Genomic DNA, 15,237 nt, shown 5'->3' with positions numbered 1-15,237 from the left:
TTTGCTTACGATTCTGCCTAAAAAATACTCCTTACAATACTTTTATTTGAAGAAAGACTTGTATTCAATTAGTTTCTGATCCTTTTTAACGTCATTGGTGAATATCCCTGTTTGGAAAATACCCCCCCCTGGAAAGTTTATCCCCCAGAAATTTCCCATGGAGAATTTCTCGTGGTAATAATTCTCCCAAGGAAATTTCTCCTGTGGAAAATCCCCCCCCCCCCTAAGAAAAGATCCCAAGAGAATTCCAACTCCGCTGAAAACTTCCCCCTGAGAGTTCCCTCAGAGTGTCTCTACATGTACAATGAGATCAACTACGAGAAAAAAAAACAAATGACAAACATTCTGTATAGAAATTCTGGTAAATTCTCCCCATGTAAAATTTGCCCTGAAAAGTTCACCCCCAGAAACTTCCATCCCAATGGGAAATTCTCCCCATAGAAAATCCATCCCCAGAAGATCTCCTTCCTCCTTTGGAAAATGTCGGTATACTTCCCTATTGCAAATATTATATATAAACAATGGGAAAATTTCATAACTTGCCGCCCTTCCTCTGGTGGTTCTGAGGGGTCATGCCACCTCCTAAGACATATCTGTTGTACCTTTCAACAATACAGAACAAAATGGCTATCTTAAAATTTTGATCAGACGACTTTGAGGAAAAAAGGCGTGGGATGGGGGCTAGTTGTCTCATCCGACACTAGATCTTTTAATTTTCGTTTGAACGAGCCCAAGGCCTTACCCAGAATTTCTTTAGGAGGGGTTTTACTCAGAAAAAATTTTCGGGGTGGGGTGGGGATGGGGGGGTGGTATGTGGGGGGTTGGTTTACACGAAAAAACCTCAAAAAACGCATGCAAAATTTATTTATATCCATTTTTGTTACGTTTTTACGAGTAAAAAAATATTTTGGGAGGGGTTTAAACCCCCCTAACTCCCCTTCTGGGTACAGCTTTGAACTGGGTACCCCTGGAAAAAGCAACAACAAATAAACACGAATCTGTGATGCTTCTTCTGGCAAACACTATAAAATTTCATTCTTAAATACAGGAGCTTGGAAGCTCTACAGTGGGGTTCTCTGATACGCTGAATCTAATGGCGTGATTTCCATTAAAATTCTTTGACTTTATGGGGTGCTTTTCACCTTTTTTTAATATTTGGCAAATTTTCTCAGGCCAACTAATGGGTAACACTATACTTAAAAAAAATTATATATTTGGAATCAGCACAACAAGCTCAGTTTTTGGTACATATATTGATATCAAAACTGATTCCACATCATCAAGAATCTAATTTTTTTTCTTTTGCTACCTTTTCATTTTCAGTTAGCAATGCTTCATACTTAAATAGATGCTTTTGCCCGACAATTGAGAGCCGGAAGGGATTGATAATTAAAAAGGTGCCTGCTTGTTTATTATCTTGACTGTAGCGTAAAAGCAAGGATAAATAAAATCGTTTATAAATGAAAGAATATTTCAAGAATATTTGCAAATACCTGTCAGCGGGAAAGAGCAAGAAACTCCAAAAAATAATAACGTGTTAAAAAAAATAACGTTTGTAAAAAACAAGTAGAAAATAAGTAGGTAAGTAAATTTAGTGCTAGACAAGTAGTTTTAATACTGATTTGGTGAAAACAAAATATGTACCGATCGGGGAAATATTTTATTTTATGTCATAAATTTGCAAAATATGTCCCTTTTATGTCCCAAATTTCTAAAATATGTCCTTTGGACATAAAATATGTCCAGTTGGTAACCCTGCGTGCATGCCAGTATTGCGCCTATATGGGCTTCATAAAGCGGTGCCGGTCGGGTAAAAAGCGATGTTTTTGCGGTATCCTTCCTACCAAAATCGGAAAAAATTTTCGGTGAATAATACACCCATGCCTGTAATACACCCATGTCGTTGTGATTTAAAAAGCAACTCATCTTTTATCTTTATAATCAACTAATTTCTTTTTAATGTCTTTTACTAAAGTTTACCTTTTTTAAGTGGCGGATTTTACCCTGCAATTTGCCAAAAATAGGGAGAAAATGGCAAGGGGAAGCGAAACACGTGGACCTTCCCCGCTCATATACAAGGGGAAAATACAGTCCTTAACACTAAATATAAAAGTTTCTTGCCAATTTCCAGCATTTTCGTCTGTATTTAATCATTAATAGGGGAAAGGTCTGAAAATAGCGAGTAGCACTATTTAGCTTTTTCTATTTTAAAATACATTAAAAATTCCCCGATCCCTTTTTGTTTCTTTTTTTGTGGCAAATTAACACTAACTTTAACTCTAAATTAAAAAAAATTGTTGCCAATTCTCAGCATTCTCGTCCGTCTTTGATCACTAATAGGGATAAACTTGATCTGAAAATAACAAGAAGAAATATCTAGTTTTTCTTATTCTCAAACACATCAAAAATTCACCAGTTCCTTTCTGTATCTTTTCTTTGAGAATTTGTTAAGAAATCCAATGCTTACTATCGTTTTTTTATCCTATTTCTCTATTTTTTTACCCCCTGACTTACAAGTTTTGGAAACGAAAAAAAAGGGGCAGAAGAACTCGTCTTCGTTTCCTGTCTTCCGTTCTATTTTCAAAGAAAATGGACAGTCTAGAAGTGCTAAAAAAACTGTTGCCGTCTCATCAAACTTGAAACATGACATTCCCCATTGCCGATGTTTTTTTCCTATTTTTATTTTAGACCTTTTACAACTTACTTTTCTAAAATAGGCTTTAGAGAGTTAAAGGTAAATGATAATGAAGTTTGTAGTAATACTGTTTTATATTTTTTCACCCGGTTGCAAGAGTACACCATTTGTCTGCTAAAACGAAACAAAAAAAACATCCGCACGGTCTCCATTTTGAATATATTCATATCTTTTCATCCCTTCCCCTCTCCAAAGTAAAGCATTTGGTGACACCTTTTTCTACAATTACAAGTACCCAAGACAGAAGTTTAATTTTGATTCTTGGGGACGCCTGCCCCCCCCCCCGTCTAAGGCTTGCCTCCGTCAAATGGGGATCTCCCGTTAAAAAGACTGAAGTGCTCATCGAAACGAAATGTTGATGATGTTTGGAGACGTGAGAAGTAGGATTGAACATGCTGCATCAGATTCCATGAACTGATATGCCATTTTCTAGAAAATGAGACGTAAAAACTGACAAGAAAAAGCTGTTACTATGATTATGACTATGTTTTAATGAGAGTCATCCTATTAAAGGTAATGCTAAAGTTAAAGAAAATTATTCAGATTGGCAGACAAAGGCCAATTGGAATAAGACGGCCTGTCAGAAAATTCAGCAAAAATTACGTTGGCCGCACTGTAAAGAATATTTTGACTCATAGCACTGCAGTTATTCGAAGTAGCATTGGCTTTTACTTTAAGAACCCACCCAAGAAGTCCTTACTTTAGCTCCACTTTTCCATTCCTACAACTAACTTTAAACTGACGTTTCAGGCCACATTTGACTATTAATATCGACCAAAGAGCTATTTAACTAAGACAACTTGGCCTTTTAGTTTTGACTTCAATTAGAACACTGAAAAGGCGTTCAATGATGAATCAATCAATCAACCAATTTGTTTGAAAGAAACACAGAAAAAATTACAAAACTTTAGACCCTCACAAAGGCTCTTTGGCCTGTGAGTGTGGGAGACTAAATAAAGCATTAAATAATAGCACTAAAATCAAACAGAAAAACAAGAAGAAAAAAAAACAAAAAAAACTATACAACACCAAAAACTACGATGCCAATTAAAATAAATGAATTCAACAAATTGAAAAGGAAAGATAGAGGGGAAAAAAGACGGGAGGAGAGAACTAACTGTCTAGGCATAATAGATGATTGGTTGGCTGTTGTTTAAATTGTTCATAAAAATGACATAGCCGAATTTTAATTGGTAGGGAACTACATATGGATGCACAACATAAAACTGAATTGAAATCTAATCTAATGGTTTTGGTTTTATGAATGCAAACATCCATGTCGCTTCTGACAGAAAAAGAAACACAAGATTCATCTTGTACTTCAGAATATAGAAGACATAATTGTTTGAATAAATTAGAGAGGAGTCCATGAAAATACTTGAAGATGAAACAAGAGGAAAGAAAGATGTATGTGAATTGACCATCCAATAAATTCATGCTGAGCTGGTCTGTAACCTCAGACAATAATGTAATTGCTCTGTTATATATTTGGAAAACAGGGAAGGTAAAAGAAGAGAATGTTAATAGCCATACCGTAGGACAGCAGTACATATAAGGTTGAATGAGAAAGTGAACGACAATATTTATTATTGAACCAGGGAAGCAATGACGAAGCTTCCGAAGAACTCCCAGGTTTCTGGAGAGCTTAAGTTTCATGAGAGCACAGTGGTGTTTGAAAGAAAGATTTTCGTCCCATGAATTACCCAGGAATCGAACATGCCTATCAGGTGGACGAGTTATATCACCATGAGCGGTAGAAAATAATTTGAACCAAAGGACAAGAAGTACCTGATCGGAAAAATATAAGTAGACTGGATTTAGCCAGATTTAGGGCAAGGGGATCTACATCGAACCAAGCAAAGGTTCTTTCTAGAACTGAATACAATTTCTTGATAAGGGAAGAATCTTTATTTTTTAACACCCAAGAGTACTATCATCTGCAAATGCAAATAGCACAGGATATAGAGCTGCGTCACTAGGTGGAAGAAAATTTTGATCACAAATACTAAACCAAATATGTTTATTTTCTTCAAATATAGCAATAAAAAGATCATTGATGAATATAAAAAATAAAACAGGTCCTAGGATAGACCCTTGAGGGACACCAAAATCAACATGGAATTGATCTTGAAGCTTAGGGTCAATACTGATAGACCTTTCAGAAAATAAGTTTCAAACCAATGATAACTGATTCCCCGTATCCCTATTCGTTCCATCTTGGAAAATAGGATAGTATGTGATATGCTGTCAAACGCTTTTCTGACATCAAGAAAAATTGCAGCTGGAATTCTACCCTCATCAAGTACCTTGTGAATGAAATTCAGCAAGGCCATGCAAGCATGTTCTGTTGAGTGTTTAGGGTGAAAACCTGACTTATTGTAATAGAAAAATTGTTTTTTTTTTATCAAGAAACGACAAAAGCTTAGAGTACATACATTAAAAAAAAAATTTAATAAAGGCTGATAATAGAGCAATTGGTCGATAATTAGAAGGATCATGTCTAGAACCATCCTTATGGAGAAAAATTAATCTGGCAGATTTTAGGGCGCTAGGAAAAGTTCCATTCAAAAATGACAAGTTAACATGAATGGTGACAGGATATAGAATAGAGAGTAAAATAAACTTAAAAGCCTTGGCGGGAATTTGGTCAGGTCTGTTAGAGGAAGATCCTGTTAGCTCAGAGACGATTCTCTGGACTTCAAATTCGGAAACCAAATGCAAAGCCATCTGAGTTTTGACAAGAAGGACCGAGGTACTTTCTAAAGTCACTGGTAGAAGAAGCACTAACCAAAATATATTCAGAAATTAATTTTCCAATGAATGCAAAGTAAGAGCAAAATTCATTCATTAGGACCTAACTATTAGTTATCTCTACCCCCTTAGAAATTAATTTATTTGGCAAGTTATTTCTGTTGGAATTGTGATGAAGAACTGTGTCTATAAGTTGCTAGGATTTTCTCGTATTCTTGCCAAATTTAGAGAACATCTGAGAGTAATAAATATACTTGGCTTGACAAACTAAGGAGTTCTATAAATTTCTAAATTTTTTGTACCTTTCAAGATGATGATGAGAGTTAGAGGATTTGAATACCCTCCACAAGTAAGTCTTTCTTTTTGTACTCTTAAGAAGAGTTGAAGTCATCCAAGGGGCACAAGGAACTGAACCATTGGAGCTTTTAGCAGCTGAGGTTACACAGCAACTATACAAAGGCCTCTTTGACCAGATCATACTATTGATTGAAAAGACTATTAACAGACCGACTTGAATCGGTGAGAAACTCCCAGGAGGTATCAGACAATCAAATTTTAAACTGTTTAAGTTGATGCTGTTGGTAACGGACTGGTAAATCAAAAAGGAGTGGAAGGAACTGAAGGTAGACCAGAAATTGTATAATTTGTAATACATGGAAAGTGGTCAGAGATGTCAGATATGATAACAAAGCTCGAACTAGGCATTAAAGTAAAAAAAATATTGCTGATAGTGTGGCAGATGTGTCAGTAACTCTAGTAGGTAAAGTGATGCAGGGAAACATATGAAATGACAAAGCAGAGGATACAAAGTCATAAGAAGTTGTAAATGATGCTTTTAACAGGTCAATACTGAAATCTCCTAAAACGATAATTTCATAATTACTTCGGCGTATTTCAGACATAACCCAAAAATTCCAAGGAAAGAAGGTATCGACCCACTTGATGGGCGGTATATTTCTCCAAATGATAGTTTTCTTGTTGTCAATCAAAATTTCAATGAAAGCAGACACAAAAACTCCATCCAAATGCTTACACAGATCACTATGCAAAGTATAATCCAGGTAATCAGCAATATAAAATGCTAAGCCACTTTTTTTCTCTCTCCAATCTATTTACAAACTCCAAGCTATACCCGGAAATATCTAAAAGCATATCATTGCCCTTGTGGAGAAATGTTCCACAGAGTCCAATAGTCTGAGGAGAAGAATTAGCTATGAGAGACTTCAAAATATTTAGAGAAGAACAGAGTCCTTGAATTTTTAAATGAAGAACTGAGAAATTAATACCAGAATTTACATTTTTGGTCTTGTCATATCTATAGACACAATTAGCAGTAGAATTACTAGTCAAAGAAGAGATATTAGGTGGGGTCCCAGATGAGTCATCAATTAATTTTAAAACATTTAGAGGAGTTTTCTCAAGCAATTTAAATAGAATAGGAATAGAGTTATCAAAACTGTAGTGACCATTATCAACAATTGTCATTTATAAGATGCGGATGCAATAATAATCTAGTCATAGTTAAGAGAAATGCACAGAAAAAGAAAGAATGAACAGGTAACTAATAGAAACATCAGTTGTGCAATGATCAAAGAGTAGAATCATGGTATGAAAGAAAAATTAAAATCATTAGCAATGTAAAACACAGTGAGGTAGCAAATAGCTATCAAGCCAAGAAGTTCGGAAGAAAAGCAGGTCAATATCTACGAAATCATATTATTGAGTTAGGAATAAAGTGCTGATTATGCTGATTTTTTTTATGCTGATTACGAATATAATAAGCATTTCTATCGGAAATGAATTTCAGCCCCCCCCCTCCCCCCTATACCGGCTATACCTAACCTAACCCACCCCGGACGTGGCCGATAGAGGGGGGGGGGGGCTGAAATTCATTTTCACTAGAAATGCTTATTATATTCGTAATCAGCATAAAAAAAGGCATTAAATGGTGTATTCACTTTTGTCCTGACTCAATAATATGATTTCGTAGATATTGACCGAAAAGCATAGAAACTGAAAAGATAATAATAAAGAGAGAGAATTTAGTAGCCTATAGTTGGTCCCTTGTATACAGAAAAAAAAATCAAACAGAAGATAGAAAAAGAAAACTGGTTGGGAGGCAGGTAGAAGGGAAAATAGTGAAATTTTGGGGAAAACATTGAAAAGAAAGAGACAATGAAGTAAACCAAGATTAAACATATAAGGAACATATAAAGAGCATATAGCAAGCATGGAAAGAGCATACAGAAAGTATTCGAAAGATAGGGCCAAAACAAACTGAATGCATTAAAAGGAAAGTCTAATCTTCGTTTCGCACGTATTAAAAAAGACACGAACTGAGAATTAGTGACGAAGTTTTCTAAAGCTATCTCTTTGCAGTCTCGTCCGGGCAGTCCAAGCGACGTAGTCATTGAAGGCATTATGAATGATATCTATAACAACTTGTCTCTGGATTTAGACAAAATGGTTAAAACAAAGTTAGCTGAAATGGAAAGACAGCTCAAAAGTCTTGAGCAGCTAGTGCTTAATGTAAACTCGACGAGTAAAGAAGTTCAGACTACTATGGTAAACTTTGAGGACAAATTAATGTGTCAGAATGACACTATTGAACAGAGTTATCTAAATAATCAGATTATGGTATTTCGACCTGACGAGGACGTTTCGATCCCGGGAAATACAGAAAATAAATTTCTTGAGTTTTGTAGCTCGAAAATCCCGGGAATCCCACTATTAGCTGATGACATTATCTCGGTCCGCAGGATTGGTCCGAAAACTGACACTACCGTTCGTCCAATCGTCTTTACTTTCTCTAACCTGAAGCTTCGATCAACCACTTTGAAAAACAAAAAGAACTTAAGGGTACGCAAATTTCAGTGAATGAATCCCTGACTAAGAATACACTCAATCTTCTTTCCTATGCTAAGAGTAAGCTAGGCTTAAAAAATGCTTGGACAGTAGACGGCAACATATTTATCAAAACTAATCCTACCAGTCCCCACAAGAAAGCGACTAAGGGTGATATAGATCGTGCTGGAGCATCTGTTCCTGCCAGTCTCAACGCTAATTATGCTTAGTGTAGTTCTCAGTGCTTTATTTTTATTTCTTTTTGTTGTTTGCTTGCTATTTGTCTGTCCGTATTTTATTTTGTTCACTCAGCTACGTTGTATCATTGGTATATTTCTGGCTATTTCTCTGCCAACTACTTTAATCCGTCAGTTTTGGCCCTATCTTTTGAATACTTTCTGTGTGCTCTTTCCATGTTTGCTATATACTCCTTATATGTTTAATCGTGGTTTACATCATTGTCTCTTTCTTTTCAACGTTTTCCCCAAAATTTCACTATTTTCCCTTCTACCTGCCTCCCAACCAGTTTTCTTTTTCTATCTTCTGTTTGATTTTTTTTTCTGTATACAAGGGACCAACTATAGGCTACTAAATTCTCTCTCTTTCTTATTATCTTTTCAGTGTCTATACTTTTCTTTCGATCATCTTAGCTTGATAGCAATGTGTTACCTCAGTGTGTCTTAGATTGTTAATAATTTCTTCTTTTTCTTTCATACGATGATTCTACTTGCTGATCATTGCACGAATAATTTTTCTATTAATTATCTGTGCATTCTTCCTTTTTCTGTGCATTCCTCTTTAACTATGACTAGATTTTTATTACATCCGCTTTTTATAAATGGCAGATGTTGATGATGATCACTCTAGTTATGATAACTCTATTCCCATTCAATTTAAATTGGTTGAGAACACTCCTCTAAAGGTTTTAAATTTGATTGGTGACTCATCTGGGACCCCACCTAATATCTTTTCTTTGACTAGTAATTCTACTGCTAATTGTGTCTATAGATATGACATGACCAAAAATGTAAATTCTAGTATTAATTTCTGAGTTCTTCATAACAATCAAGGACTCTGTTCTTCTCTAAATAATTTTAAGTCTCTCATAGCTAATTCTTCTCCCCATACTATTGGACTCTGTGAAATAATTCTCCACAAGGGCAATGATATGCTTTTAGATATTTCCGGGTATAGCTTGGAGTTTGTAAATAGATTGGAGAGAAAAAAAGGTGGCTTAGCATTTTATATTGCTGATTACCTGGATTATACTTTGCATAGTGATCTGTGTAAGCATTTGGATGGAGTTTTTGAGTCTGTTTTCATTGAAATTTTGATTGACAACAAGAAAATTATCATTATTGACCTGAACAAAAAATTAGCAAAAATAAAATCAAACAATCTACCAAGCGTGAAACTAGCACAAATCAGCATCGATAAATAAACGAAACCCAAAACGAACAGAAATTACCATAAATAACCGAGTCAAACTCAAAAAGAGCAGAAATTAACATAAGTTGGGCTCAAAACCCCTATGCCTTCCCAAGGCCAGATCATAATTTGCACTTTACTGAAAATAATATAAATTTTTTACTTTCATAACAAAAAAAAAAAAAAAAAAAAAAAAAAAAAAAAAAACGGGATACAGATCAGTGCTAACGATGCAAAAAAGATCATTTTCCTTATTGCTCAAGGAGGGGGCTGTAATTTCCCAAAATTAGACTTTCGACCGTTCTGATTCCAATTGTAGACTTTTCATTTTGATCTGACGCTATTTTCGTGGGGTCGCAGAAAAACCGAAATAATAGTTACCATTCCTGAATCAGTGTCATGGTTGTAGCTGCCGCTGCAACCATGATTAGTTACTCTGGTTAAAGAATATTCTTTTTATTTGGGTTTTAGAGGAGAGTTTTACAAGAAGATGTTTGGCTTGTCGATGGGAGCTGTTCTTAGTCCTCTTTTGGCAAAAATTTTCATGGATTTTATTCGAGCGTTCGCTATACACAGTTTTAGACTTTCCCCTTGTTTCTGGGGCAGACTCATGGACTATGTAGCATAAACAACAACAAAGAGAGATAAAACTCAATAAAAAGACAACAAACGAGACTGCGGACAGTAAAGTGCAAAGTTTTACTTTTCACTTTAATATAAACTGTGCCATTTGTATTTCACCTGTTCGTCCTTTGATTTAATTACCTTAATTTCAAAATTAATTTATTTACTATGACCTAGAGTTAGTTGTTTACCATATCGTAAAAATTTATTTTATAATAATAATTATTTTTGTTAATTTTTGTTAATACTTCAGTTATGTAAAAAATAAGGCAAATTTTCTGAGGCTCGTAACTAAACTTGATGAAACTTACATACTTAAAATCAGCATAAAAATCTGATTCTTTTGATGTATCTATTGGTATCAAAATTCCGTTTTTTAGACTTTCGGTTACTATTGACACGAGTCGCTCTTACTATACAGTTCGTTACCATGAACTGTTTGAAACAAGATTACAGCTACAGCTGCAATTATTAAACTATAACCACTCCACACACCCATACACTTTTAGTTAGTATAGGTTAGAGTATGTTCTTTATTGTACTAGCTACCGCTGCAACCCAGATTATCATAACTGAGATTTTCCATTACTATGGACTGGAGTTCGTTCTTTATTGTAATAATTACAAACAGGAAAGATCCTATGGCTTTTTATTAATTGGAATAGTAAGAGAAGACCTGGCTACAACCTACGATTATGAAATCATTGATCAAACTTTAACATGATTCCTTATGTAATAAAAAAAAATCAATTATCTTTGAAAATACTGCAGTATGAAAAGCCATCAAAATGCAATTTTTAGTAAAAATGATTGTATTTTTTCTTTTTTTTTCTTTTTTGGTTGAAAAAGGAACTAGAACTATTAATTTCTGTTGAAATAAGCCCTCTCGCAAAATTCTAAGACATCTGGGTTGATACGATCCCCCTGGTAAAAAAAAAGGCAAATAAACATTCATCTGTCATCTTTCTTCTGGCAAAAACTCCAAAATCCACTTTTTTGTATATATGAGCTTTAAACCTCTACAATAAGGTTCTCTGATACGCTGAATCTGATGGTGTGATTTTTATAAGGATTGTATGACTTTTAGGTGATGTTTTTCCCTATTTTTGAAAATAAAGCAAATATTCTCAGGCTAATTACTTTTGATGGATACGAGTAACCTTAATGAAACTTATATATTTAAAATTAGCATAAAAATCCAACTTTTTTGATGTATCTATTGATATTAAAATTCAGTGTTTTAGAGTTTCGATTACTATTGAGACGAGTCGGTCTTACTTTCGGTTGAACAGTTCATTACCACGAACTGTTCAATTGCTTCAAAAATCAAATATCTTTGAAAAGACTGCAGTATGAAAAACATCAAAAATGTAGTTTTTTGTAAAAAGTAATATTTAAAAAAAAGTGGTTTTTTTATTAAAAAAGACACTAAAACTTTTTAATTTCCGTTCAAAGGAGCCCTCTTGGAACATTCTAAGACCACTGGGTCCATACAATCACCCCTGGTAAAAAGAAGAAACAAATAAACACGCATCCATGATCTTTCTTCTGACAAAAAATAGAAAATTCCGCGTTTTTGCAGATAGGAGCTTGAAACCTCTACAATAAGGTTCTCTCATACTCAGAATCTGAGGGTGTGATTTTCATTAAGATTCTATGACTTTTATGGGATGTTTTTCCCTTTTTTTGAAATATGGAAAATTTTCTCAGGCTCATAACGTTTGATGGGTATAACTAAACTTGATGAAATTTACATTTTTAAAATCAGCATAAGAATCCAATTCTTATGATGTATCTATTTGTACCAAACTTTAGTTTTTTAGAGTTTTGGCTACTATTGAGACGAGTTGCTCTTGCTACACAGTTCGTTACCATGAACTGTTTGATTTTACGTCATTTATTGTTATAATCGACGGCTATGACGTCATTAACTATCTTGTATACGAAAATATATTTTTCGCAAAAAATTGATTTTATGTTAAATCTTATGCTTTTTAATTACAAAAAGCACTAAATATAGTAATTTTCTTTACAACGAGAGCTTAAACAGCTATTTATGACGTCCCGGTGCCCATCTAGCTGCAGAGAAAAAAAATCCAAAAAGAACATGCTTTCGATACAGAATTTGTGGTTCCAGCCACTTTCCTTATTCAAGCCAAGGGACTGTAAGTTTTTTTTTTATAGAGAATTTGCCTAAGCAGGTTCCAATAGTGTGCTTTGAGTTTCAATCTGTCACGATTTTGTCACGATTTGTCACGATTTCGGACTATTTTTTTGTTACTATGGGCACGTTTGTCTTTTAATAGGTTGAAGCTACCGCTCTAGCTACGATCGTCAAATACATTAGAATTTACACAGCCTATTGCTTTTCCATAGTTGGATTAGTAAAAGATGAATCCGATGGAATCTGGCTGCAAAGTCAGTCAAATATGGCAACTTACCCCAGAGAAGCAACTTTTCAAAAGATACTTGTATGTGTCGTCATTCATCATCTTGCATATCGTCATTACCTTGCATAATAATTCTATGATTTTTTTGTTTATAGAATGAAGTTCTTAGTATTTATCGTTAAATGCATTAAAATGTACACAGCCTTTGGCTTTTTTTAGTTCGAATAGTAAAGGACGAGGTTACAAATTACCAAAAACTAAGGCAAATGCTGTTAGATTAAGGACTATTTACACATAAGAGTATGTAAATGAGTCATTGAGGGTTTTATAAGAAATGAAAAACCTAGTTGTAAGATGAACTATAAAAAGAAATGAAGATGTAAGTGTAGATCAGTCCCAGCCTCAGACAAACCCCTTTAGACCAATATACGTATCTCTGTCTACGAACGACCAAATTAAGATATTTATTTTTTCTATCGTCCTTCTTCTTCAGAGAGTGATTGGTGTTGTCATTTGCCTAGTTACATCTTATTGGCTTGCTTGTCTAGGGCTTTTGGGCTTATCCGAAGAAGAATTAAAATCAAAACCTATACAAGGATGGAGACGAACGTTGCGAGCTATTATATCACAGATAATGGTCTGGTCCTTCTATTGTTCTGGTTTCAATAGACAAGCAACGTCAAAAGAAGCACCGATCCTAGCACTGGCACCATATTCAAATTTTTATGATACACTTGTAGTATTCTTCCTAGGGTCACCCAGCATTGTTGCCAAGGAAGATGTGAAGAAATTACCATTTCTTGGTAAATTGGTCAATTTTACTCAGCCAATATATGTGGAAAGAGAAAATCTAAACTCCCGAGCTAACACGATTAAAGAGATAGTGCATCGAGCAACATCTGAGTACCCCTGGCAACAGATTTTCATATTTCCTGAGGGAACTTGTTCTAACAGAAAAGCACTTATCACTTTTAAGCCTGGTGCATTTTGTCCTGGAGTTACTGTGCAACCTGTGTGCATTAAGTATCCTAATAGGCTTGATACTCTATCTTGGACTTTGGATGGACCTGGGGTGTTGAAGATTTTATGGTTCACTATGACCCAGTTTGTTACTTATGCTGAAATTGAATTTCTACCTCCATATGTTCCGTCAAATGAAGAGAAACGAGACCCGAAAATTTTTGCTGAAAATGTACGTCTTGAAATGGCCAAATGCCTTAAAATGCCTGTTGTCGATTATACGTTTGAAGATTATCGGCTTATGTTGAAAGCAACCAAATTAGGATTGCCAAGTGAAGTGGCCTTAATAGGAGCGGCCAACTTGAAAACTAAATATGGTTTTGATCAAAAGGGACTGGAAACAACGATTGTAGAACGTTTGCCAAGATCGCTGATAAAAAATATGGGGTTATTACGCAAGAAGGCTTAGCTTCTTACTTGAAATTACTTGTCAATAACCCTTGCCTTACACAATTATTTCAAGCCTATGATCCGGATTGTAAGGGATATGTAACCTTGTAATTGTAAGGGATATATAATCTGTTCATCATCGGCAGAATGTCTCTTTCACTTCCTGCCATCACATATCAAAATTTGGAAGCTGCGATTGAGCTTCTGGACCGTGGAAAGAAAGGCTATTTAAGTTTAGAGGACATGAATTATGCCTTTGAGAAAGCCTTTAAAGGCTCTACTTCTTTTTTAAAGCTGCCCTTGTTTGGTATTAAGGAGGACTTTGTGTTGACAGTAAACGAAAAACCTGAATATGCCAATTTTTTTGAAATACCTATTTAGGCAATCCTATGTACCTGCCAGCTACTGCTAACCATAAGGCTAGTCTATCCACTTTCCCAGTTCTTTAGGAATCTCATTTATGGGGATGTATTCAGTATTCCTAGGATGTATTTAGTATTCCTACAAAATGTTCAGTATTCCTAGGATATATCCGGTATTCCTAGAAAATATTCAGTAAATATATTCAGTATTCCCCTTTCAGTTGGTCTATTACTATTGTCAGTAGTCTGAAGTATTCTGGCTCATGAATTTGTGATCATTGAACTAAAATGTGCTTCTGGACTCCCAAATGTGTTTTTACTGTATAAATTGCCTTTTCAATTAAAAATGTATGTAGTGGCACATCCAAAATTTTCTTCTAACAGAGCTAATCTGTAGCAGTCATATGCCTTCTTTGTGAAAAACTTTAACATGTTCTTTACGAGTACACACAGCCTGGGGGGCTGTGTTGACCCCTGAGTATTTGTTATATGGTCTTGGAACTATTTTAAAAAAAGCTATCTCAAAGTTTTTATCGGATGGGTTTGGGGAAAAAAGGGCGTGGAGGGGGGTGCTAGGTGCCCTCCAATCTCTTTTGACTCTTAAAAGTGAACTAGAACTCTTGGTTTCCAATCAAGTAATACCTATTTGAAGTTTATACGTGCATCCCTTGCATAAGAACCATATATGCCCCCAAGGCATAGCTCACAACGCCTATCTGCGGGCCCTAGGGAG

At 35.0% G+C, this 15,237-nt stretch overlaps 1 pseudogene; it reads left to right on the top strand.

Annotated features, from left to right (window-relative positions):
* Nucleotides 1–13,066: 13,066 nt before the first annotated feature.
* Nucleotides 13,067–14,554, top strand: LOC148946550 (lysophosphatidylcholine acyltransferase-like; annotated as a pseudogene).
* The last annotated feature ends 683 nt before the right edge of the window (nucleotides 14,555–15,237 follow it).

This window comes from Artemia sp. Qi Xiang Cuo, chromosome 11 (assembly GCF_049724085.1).
Source record: "Artemia sp. Qi Xiang Cuo chromosome 11, ASM4972408v1, whole genome shotgun sequence".
In the NCBI taxonomy this organism is placed as follows: domain Eukaryota; kingdom Metazoa; phylum Arthropoda; class Branchiopoda; order Anostraca; family Artemiidae; genus Artemia; species Artemia sp. Qi Xiang Cuo.
Note: the sequence above shows the minus strand (reverse complement) of the source record. Positions and strands in the feature narration are given on the sequence as shown.